The sequence below is a fragment of the Pipistrellus hanaki genome (assembly GCF_964339955.1).
Source record: "Pipistrellus hanaki genome assembly, chromosome: 18".
Classification (NCBI taxonomy): Eukaryota; Metazoa; Chordata; class Mammalia; order Chiroptera; family Vespertilionidae; genus Pipistrellus; species Pipistrellus hanaki.
In genome coordinates this window covers 9,578,678-9,588,482 of record NC_140520.1, presented here as the reverse complement: position 1 = coordinate 9,588,482, position 9,805 = coordinate 9,578,678, and the positions used below count along the sequence as shown (strand labels likewise).

The 9,805-nt window shown below is 40.9% G+C and overlaps 1 long non-coding RNA gene across 1 annotated transcript in view; it reads right to left on the bottom strand.

Moving 5' to 3' along the window:
• Window positions 1-452: 452 nt before the first annotated feature.
• Window positions 453-9,805, bottom strand: part of LOC311612958 — a 57,665-nt gene continuing 48,312 nt past the window's right edge. The window contains exons 3-4 of the long non-coding RNA XR_014793388.1: window positions 7,429-7,513; window positions 453-529 (exon numbers count right to left, since the gene is read on the bottom strand). This is a non-coding gene — a long non-coding RNA (uncharacterized lncRNA). The remainder of the gene's footprint in view (window positions 530-7,428; window positions 7,514-9,805) is intronic.

The following is a 9,805-nucleotide window of genomic DNA, read 5'->3' as shown; positions in this document are numbered from 1 at the left end:
TATTATCCATCTGATATGATACTGTCCTGTTCAGTATCCTGCCAAGACCTGAGCAAATAATAAAGCTGTGTTTGAGGAATAAAGAGTGCAAAGTGCCAGGATGAAAAGTTTAAGACCAATGTTCCCAAAATGAGTTCACGGCCGTTAATGAGGTGTAGGGCAGGCAAGAGTAAAACCTCACGGGAGAGCTCACCGGCACAGAGCCAGGCGCGGGGCACCAGCCCTGCCATCTGAGGAATCGTGTGGTTTGAGCAACTGAATATTTTCAAAGTGAGCACTGCCCTTCCTCTTCCTCTTCCTCTCAAAGCAGCCGGAGGCAGCACAACACAGTGAGTGAGCCCGGGTCTTGGAGAAAGAAGGCCCAGCTTTGGCACTCTCCTTGGCTGGAGGATCGTAGGCAAGGCTCCTGACCAAGTCCTCCCCTTCTCCCAGGAAAACAGCTGTTGGCCTACCGTTGAGGCTGGACTGGATGATGGTGGAGATCCTTGCATGCTCTGAAGCAGTCCTGAATGTAGAAGTTGGTATTTTTCTACAAAAAGGAATTTACACTTTCAGGGGCGCTATGAGGCCAACAGAACCAAAAATACCACCTTACCCTCAAGCCTTTCAAGGAGTGTGACTTCCCCTCCTCAGACACTGTGTCTCCATGTGCAGCTTACCAACCCGTCAGTAACTTATTGGCATGCAGCCACTTCCAGTCTCAGTTATGTCCATTTTGCATGGAGGGTGAGACAGCAAGTTATAAAAGATTATACACACGTTACCTATATCTAGAAATAAATATAAAAATATATGTGTATATACACAGAAGAAGAGCTTAGAGATACTTTTAACATTGATGATTCCTAAGGAATAGGAAAAGTGGAGATGAGGGTAGGGACTTTACTGTTTATTTTCAATTCTTCTATAATGTTTGCTTATTTTTAATAACTAAACTATTTTGTTAATTAAAATTAAAAAAAAATTTTTTTTAAGTGAAACTAGACCACCAACTTACGCCATACCTAAGAATAAATTCAAAGGGACACAGACACTAGGAGGGTGAGGGCATGAGTGGGGGTATGTGGGGTAACAGGGAGATAAGGATACATATGTAATACCTTAATCAATAAAGAAAAAAAAAGAATAAACTCAAAATGGATAAAAGACTTAAATGTATTTAAGAAAAAAAATAAGCAAGTCTCCTTCCCTTTCTTGACCTCTTATTTTCCCAGTTCCCCTCTCTGGAGGTAGCCATAATTGCTAGTTTCTTTTGTCTCCTTCCAGAGACATTCTGTGTGTATGTAAGTATATCTATGTATATCTATGTAACACTTGAACAACCACCAAACACAGAAATGGGGTCATTCATAGACATTTGTTTCATACCTTTCTATTAAATGTAACAATACATGTTGACATAATTTAAAGGTACCTCGTGTCTTTTTAATGGCTGCCTAGTATCCCCTACAGTCTATAGAATGAATACCTACAATGTATGCAGTCAGTGTACTACTGCAAATGGTTGGGTTGCTTACAGTTTTTATGACTACAAATTAGGTTATCATATTTACCTGTGTAAATATGTCTTAAATATATCTTAATGCCCAGCATATTCACAAGATAAATTTCTGGTGGTCAAGTTGCTAGGTCAAAAGGTATAACTTTTTAACTTTGACCTTTGGTGCCAAACTGAAGTACAAAGAAACTGCCCCAATTTTCAAATTCACAAAAAAAAAATGTTTTACATTTCCTACCTCCCCATTATCCTCACCTCACCAGTAGGCATTATCAGATTTTTATAATATTGCCATTCTGATAGGTTAAGAACGGTTTCTCCTTGTTTGAATGCTCATTCTTAAAACCATGAGTGAGGTGGAGAGTGTTTTTCTTACATTTAAAAGCCGTTTGTTGGACACAACTAAGCCATAGTAGTCAGGGATGCCACTTGGTTGGTTAAAACCTCAAACTTAGAAGGAAGTGATTTCTACAGAAGTCAGGATGGTGGTTACTCTCAGGGGGGAGGGAGGCAGTTATGATCACCACAGAGCACATGGAGGGCCTCTGGCATGGCTGACCAAGTTCTATTTCTTGTTCTGGGTGAAAATGTGCTTACTATATAGCATTTGTTTTGTTTGGTTGTCTGTATGTTTTTTGTTGTGTTTTTTTTTGTTTTATTTTATAATAAAAAGTGGCTTTAAAATTTAAAAATAAAAAAAAAAAGCCATTTGAATGGATTGACCCATGTGTTCTATTTATGTCCTTTGCCTATTGTTTTCTATTAGACTTTGTTTTTAATCCTTTTAGAAGAACTCCATAGTTTAAGGAAACCAGCCGTTTCTCTATTAGTTGGAAATATCTTTCCCATTTGTTTTTGGCGTCCTGGTTTTCTTTTCTTTTTGCTTTTTTGACTCACAGCAATTTTGCATTTTTATGGAGTCAAATTTGTCCATATTTTTGCTGATGGTTTCTGAATTTGCTTAGGATGGCTTTTGCTTGGGAAGCATCTCGTGGTCTCAACATTGCAGCTGCTAACTTAGAAAACAACACTCGAGATTTCTGGTTCAGGACCACAGATTAAACACATGCATTGTGCTCCACTCCCTCCTAGGGCTCGACCGAAAGTTAATGTTTGATGAAGTAAATACATTCACATGGCTCTAAGAAAGAAAAAAAAAAAAAAGTAAAAAGGCACAGAACAAAAGTATCCCTCATCCGTGTCTCCCATTGGCCCAGGTCCCACCTTCTGCCTGCCCATAAGTAAGTGCTGTTACCAGTCTCTTGGGTCTGTGTTTCCAGAGTTTCTCAAGAGGCCTGGGGAAGCAGAATTCTAAGCCAGCAGATGAGAAAGCTCAAGCAACTCACTTTACACTTCAGAATGCACCATGTGCTCCGCCATTGGTGGCCCCAGCCAGGTGCTCTGTGAGCATTTTGTAAGTAAAATTGTGCTTAAAAACAGTAGGATGAATTGAAAGTCCATTCAAGAGGCATTGAGGTCCTCAGACTCCCAGTTCCCTTTGCTGCTCTCAGGTGGACTGCTCCTGCCCCACACAAAACCCAAAGAAAGAAGGTTTTTCTTCTGGTGGGAGAGTAAGACAGAAGGAGGACCAGGCAGAGATGTGTGAAAGGACAACATACGGGGGAGGGGGGGGGAAGATTACCTAGAGACCCCCTGCCTTCTCTCCTTATGTAGGTAGTGCAACCCTGCCACCCTACCAGGAGATTATACAAGTTTTCTCTGGGAACCTGACAGACCGGAGAGAAACGCCCTAAAGATCATCTGACAACAGCAACCTCTCTGAGAGAAAACAAAACAAAAAAAAAAAATTATTAATAGCCTCATAGAGATAAGAAGGAATTGTGCACACATAAAATAAAAACAGAACACTATTTAGGGAACAAAAAAGAGGTCTTAGAAATGTAGATATGATTGCAAAAAATAAAAAAATAAACTCAGTAGGAGGTTTGGAAAGCAGAGAATAAAGTATAAAGATAAGAGATGGAACACAGATGTAAGCGCACAAGTGGTGTTTTTGGGAGGTGATCCCGGGAAACACCTGTAAGGCAGTGGGAAGTGAAACAAGGAAGCCAATAAACCCAGTTAAGTAACTGTGAACAACTGGGACTTGATTCCTTTGGGGAATTCTGGAGACCAGTGTAGAAATCGTGCCTCAAAGTTATCCCCAGACAGGGCTGAGGAAACTGGGGTATTTATCTGCTAACTCTTATCAGTCATTGGGTAACGGCTGCTCCCAGGGAGAAGGGGGTTAATTCCCTAAGATTTTCTGAGTAAAACTTTCAGTGGCCAGAAAAAGTCCTCGGGCAAAGAGACATTTATGCTGGTAATTTAAAATGCATGGATGTGGTAGGCACCAAGAGATTATGGACAGGGCATTGATGGCATCTGTTATATCTTCCTAGAAATATACTCTTTCTTAGAAAATTACTGAAGGATGTGCTCCACCAAAACAATGGAGTGAACCAAGAACAAGGAAGAGGTGGAATGCAAGGACCAGATTAGTCAACACAACAGGTGAAGGGAACCCCCAGGATGTGATTAAGGGAGATTCCAAGGTGACAGCTGTACTGTGTGGAGTTGACACAGAGAGATTAAAAGGAAAAACAAACAAATTTTAATATGTGTGCATGGAGAATTCACATATTCATGAAAATTCCAAAGACAGTGATTCAACATTGGATATATAAGACATTTTGGACAAAGAAAAAAAAGGGGAGAGGGGGAAGATCGGGTATTAGGTGTTAGAAGTGAGAGTGGGCAGTTTATAAGTAGTTGAGAAGCATACATGGCAGGAAAATGCTCCTAGGCAACCCAGAAACAATGGGACCACTGGGTGTCTAGCTAACAGGCTTGGAGTTTTCCTGACTAAGGCTAGGGTGGAGATGCTTAATGTGATTAAGCCAAGGGTCTCTCCTAAAGCAGGTTTTCTGCCTGAAGCTCTTGAGTCTGAATGAAACAAGATTCCTTCTGAGCTTTGTTTCTTTCTTTTTTTTCTTTCTTTCTTTTTTCTTTTTTTCTTTTTCTTTTTCTTTTTTTTTTTTAATATAGAGAGATTGATTTCAGAGAGGAAGGAAGAGGGAGAGAGATAGAAACATCAATGATGAGAATCATTAATCAGCTGCCTCCTACACGCCCCCTAACAGGACTGAGTCCACAACCCAGGCATATGCCCTGACCAAGAATTGAACCCTGACTTTCTCAGTTCAGAGATCCATGCTCCACCACTGAGCAACACCAGATAGGCGAATCTTGTTTCCTAATAAACAGCTTACAATGAATGTCCCAAAGGCAGCTTTAGAATGGCAAAACATTGGTTCCCTTCAAAAGCAAGCCTAGAGATCAATTAGCCCAGGTAGGAACAGATCAGAAGGAGCGATAGGGAGGGATTCAATCAGTGGCACACGCAGAGGAAAATCTAGGCAAGTGAAAAACGACACAATTATTAACTCCGAAGAAAGCGAAATGTTATTCAGGAAAGTGATCATAATTTATTATACCACACAGATGTGAATGGTATTTATTTGGTCAAAATAACTTAAACACTGAGTATCAATCTAATGATAATACAGGTATATAAGCCAGAAAATATGTGTGTGTGCCTGTGGTAAGGGAGGGGTGGAAGCCAAATCTCCGTTTTCCAAAGTGGAAAGCCGATAGATTTTAGGAAGTAGCTGTTTTAGAGAGATGGTGATCCAGAAGAAAGGGGAGGGGCATTACTTAAAGCATTGGAAGTGGTTTTATCTAAGGAATGAGAAATGGGAGGGGATGGAATGGGGGACTTCTATTAAATAATATAAAACTATCTTATTCTTGAAACGATGTGCATATTTGCTTGTTATATAAATAACCAAATAAAAACAGTCATTTATCTTTTTTCCTCTGCTGTATGAAAAAAGGAGGAGGTAGGTAGAGTGAGCACGATTTCTCGCTGATAAGGGAGCTGGGGAGGTAAAGGGAAACTTTCTTGTTCCTTGAGTCTATCAACCCAGCAGAACTGTTGTCTTTTCATCTCCTTTTGAGGCAGGAAAAAATTACGTGCAATGGGCAATTCAGACTTAAAAAATCTCTAAGAGCTGTTAATGCCAAATTGGCCAGAAATCTGGGGCTGTCCTGAGAGTGTTTGGGTCCAAGGTAAATGCCAAGAAAAGCTTTTATCAAATTCTAAAATAAAGCCACATTACATGAAAGGCATTATAATTAGCACTAAAGTGTCAGTGGAATAAATTATTTTTTAAAATGTATTTTTAAATACACTTTTTAAAAATATATATTTTATTGAGTTTTTACAGAGAGGAAGAGAGAGAGATAGAGAGTTAGAAACGTTGATGAGAGAGAAACATTGATCAGCTGCCTCTTGCACAACCCCTACTGGGGTTGTGCCCAAAACCAAGGAATATGCCCTTGACAGGAATCTAACCTGGGACCTTTCAGTCCGCAGGCCAACGTTCTATCCGCTGAGCCAAACTGGTTTAGGCTTTAAATACACTTTTAAAGAAATGTATTTTTATTAATTTCAGAGCAAGAAGAGAGCAGGGAGAGACAGAAACATCAATAATGAGAGAGAATCATTGATCAGCTGCCTCCCACATGTTCCCCATCGGGGATCAAGTCCGAAACCTGGGCATGTTCCCTGACCAGGATTCGAACTGTGACCTCCTGGTTCATGGGTCAACACCCAACCACAGAGCCATGCTAACTGGGCTGAAATCAATTCTTAATTGTGTCTGTTTATAAATTCCTTAAAATTTTACTTTAAATGCCAATTGCCTTAAAATCCAGAATTTAAAAATATGACTCTTTTGATTTTTTAAGAACATATGGAAATGGTTTGTACAGATCTCTTAATCTAAAATGTTTTTCAAGTTTAGTTGACGTATACTATTATATCAGTTTCAGGTGTATAACATTGTGATTAGACATATATAAAACTTACAACATGATTACCCCTATAAGTCTAATACCCACCTGGCATCATATATAGTTATTACAGTATTATTGACAATTACACTGTACATCCCATGACTATCTTTATAACTGGCAATTTGTACTTCTTAATACCTTTCCCTTTTGCAGAGTTTTGATTAACCATATCTATCATTGAAATCACATTGTTTAGGTCTGTGGTCCAATCGAGACACAGGAGTCTATTACCTTCTAATTGCAGGCAACATACCCATGGGAATGGGGCCTTCTGACAGCTATCTCAGTTCCACCTTCTCTTCCTGTCTTCAACCTCTAGCCACTAGATCCTTCTCCTCAGCCTAGAAAATGCTCAAAAATCCCCTCACCTACACTAAAAATAAATGAGAAATCCTCTTTTTAGCTAGCAACCCAACTTTCTCTTTTCCTTTGTCACAACACATCTGAAAAGAATCTATGCTAACTTCCTTCTCCACCTTCACTTCCTCACCACATGCTACTTCTTCACCCCGTGCCATCTAGTTTCAACCCTGACCTGTTACCTCACAGGTCAAAGGATTTCTTACTTGATGAATCCCTTAGTCCTGCTTAGTCCTCATCCTCCTCAACCTAAGTCTTGACTTTCAAAAACCTTTCCTCAGGGTCTCTCTAAATCCCTCTCTACACACACACACACACACACACACACACACACACACACACACACTGATGTTTCTTTCACTTCCTAAGGAACCCAGCTCTTACTGTCTTAGGCCCTGTTCCCTCTACCTGGGACTCCCCCCCCCTCCTCCCCCCCAACCCCCTCCATCAAGGCTGCTTCCAACTTGACTTTCAGGTCTTGGTTACTATCACTTCCTCAGAGTGCCCCTCCCTCAGTGCCTCTCCTCTCCACCCCGATAAACTAAAATTTCCCACTTGCCATCTTAGAAATTAGGTTTTTATCTTCACATTTTTTAATACAGTTTATAATCATGGACTTTAGTTGTATGTTTATTTGCTTAAATATCTACCTTTCTTCCGGAGTGTGAGTTGCAGGAGGACAGGAACCTTGTCAGTTTTCTTGACCATTGTGGATTCAGAGGTTCGGCACAGTCCCTGGAACAGTAGATCCAAATATTTGTTGAATGAGTGATTGACTGACTGACTGAATGAATGAATGAAGTGCTTTCTTCATGCCAAACCTTTACATATATCACCTTGTTTTTATTTTCACAACAACTCTATGAATAGGTACTGTTACCAGGGGAAAATGGAAGAATAGAGAACCTGAGTAGTAATACCCAAGATTGCCCCAAAAATATGAGCGTGAGAGCTAGAATTTGAAAATGCATTTCTCCAACTCTATGTAGGACTACTTAATGATCATACTATAGTGCTTCATAGTTAACAATTCTACGTTCACCTTCCAAAACTTCCCCCACTCCCTCATGTAGGTTTCTATGGTTACTCTTGCATCTTCCCTCTAGGATCTCTTCCAAGCTAAATGAGGATATGTGAGTGGGGGGACCGGTCATGGAAGACAGTATGACTGTTGTTTTTATAAAAAGAATGCCATGTGGGTCTGGCCAGTGTGCTCAGTGGTTAGAACATCATTCCATACTCCAAAAGGTCGTGGGTTTGATTCCCAGTCAGGACACATGCTGGGTTTTGGGTTTGATCCCCAAGTGGGGCACATGCAGGAGGTGGCCACCAATCCATGTTTCCCTTTCACATTGATATTTCTCTCTCTCTCCTTCCTTCTAAAAAAAGAAGAAGAAGAAGAAGAAGAAGAAGAAGAAGAAGAAGGAGGAGGAGGAGGAGGAGGAGGAGGAGGAGGAGGAGGAGGAGGAGGAGGAGGAGGAGGAGAATGCTGTGCGGAGATACAGAAATGCACAGGGGTGAAGATAAGGCATAGGCTGGAACGACACAACAGAAGCCAAGGGAAAACAAAGATTGCCAGAAAACCCCTAGAAACTAGGGCCGAGGCCTGACATTCTCTCGCAGCCCTCAGCAGGTACCAACCCAGCCAACATCCTGATCTTAGACGTCCAGCTTCCAGGACCCTGAGACAATGTTTCTGTTGTTTAAGCCACTCAGTTTGTGGTGCATTATTGCGCCTGCCTAGTGAACTAATAGAAGTAGTATAATCCCAAATCTATCTATGTCATGAATATCCTGCACCAGATTACCCAATTTGGAATGTGTCCCAAAACCCCACTCCCAACCCTCCCTCTCTCTCACACACACACACAACTAAAAGGAAATAACAGTTTACAATTAAGTTAACAGTGGTTCTTTTGGGAGGGTGGATGATGGGTGATGTTGCTTTGTACTTTTTTTTCTGCACTTCTGGGTATTTTCTGAATTCTCTTCCATTTCAAAAGTATTTTGTATGATTACATAGACAAATTCTGGGCTCCAGCTTCCTCCACTGTAATTTCAGAAGAGCCATTCCAACCGAAACCGGTTTGGCTCAGTGGATAGAGTGTCGGCCTGCAGACTAAAAGGTCCCGGGTTTGATTCCGGTCAAGGGCATGTACTGTGGTTGCGGGCACATCCCCAGTAGGGGGCGTGCAGGAGGCAGCTGATCGATGACTCTCTCTCATCGATGTTTCTAACTCTCTATCTCTCTCCCTTCCTCTCTGTAAAAAAAAAAAAAAAAAAAAAAAAAAAAAAAAAAAAAAAAAATTAGAGCCATTCCAATCTTTCAGCATTCTTATAAGGAGTAAAGTGCCTGGCACATAGTAGGTGAGCTAGTGTCCTTAAAGTTGGGAGAGCAGCTCCAACGAAGTAAAACTGGGCATTCATCGTTCAGGGGTCACTCGGTTCTTAAATGAAGGCTTCCCCAGGGCTGCTAAGCAGGGAAGTGGCCTCTGCATGGTGAGGCTGAAGGTGGAGAGTGAGATGGCAGGAGGGAGCTGGCTAGGCACCTTGGGTTTGGGAAGGTCAGCAAAGATAAGCAAGAGGGGTTGGATTGAAAGGTTGGCCGGAGGAAGATTGGTGGAAGGAGGATGACTTAATCCATTTGAGGTAGGATGTCTTAGATTGGACTTAACCCATTTGGGCAACTGGAAGGGAAAGAGGGACCAAGATAAAGTAGAAGCAAATGATTCCCTCTAATATGAAGAATGCCCTCCCTCCTCATGTCTTTTCTAATCCCTTTGCCAAAACCTACATTTCCCCTTTCCTTTATATCTGCAAGATTATGTAGCAACATGGGAAAACATTTGTAATATAATGTTAATAGTGAAAAGAAGAGCATGTAAATTATGATTCTGACTAGGTAAAAATAAATGAACAAGTAGAAAATATACTCACATGCATACAAGGAAAATAAGCCCAGGAGACCACAAATCATGACATAATTAAGAATGGCTATGTTAGAGTACCAGGATTGTGGGGGGTTTT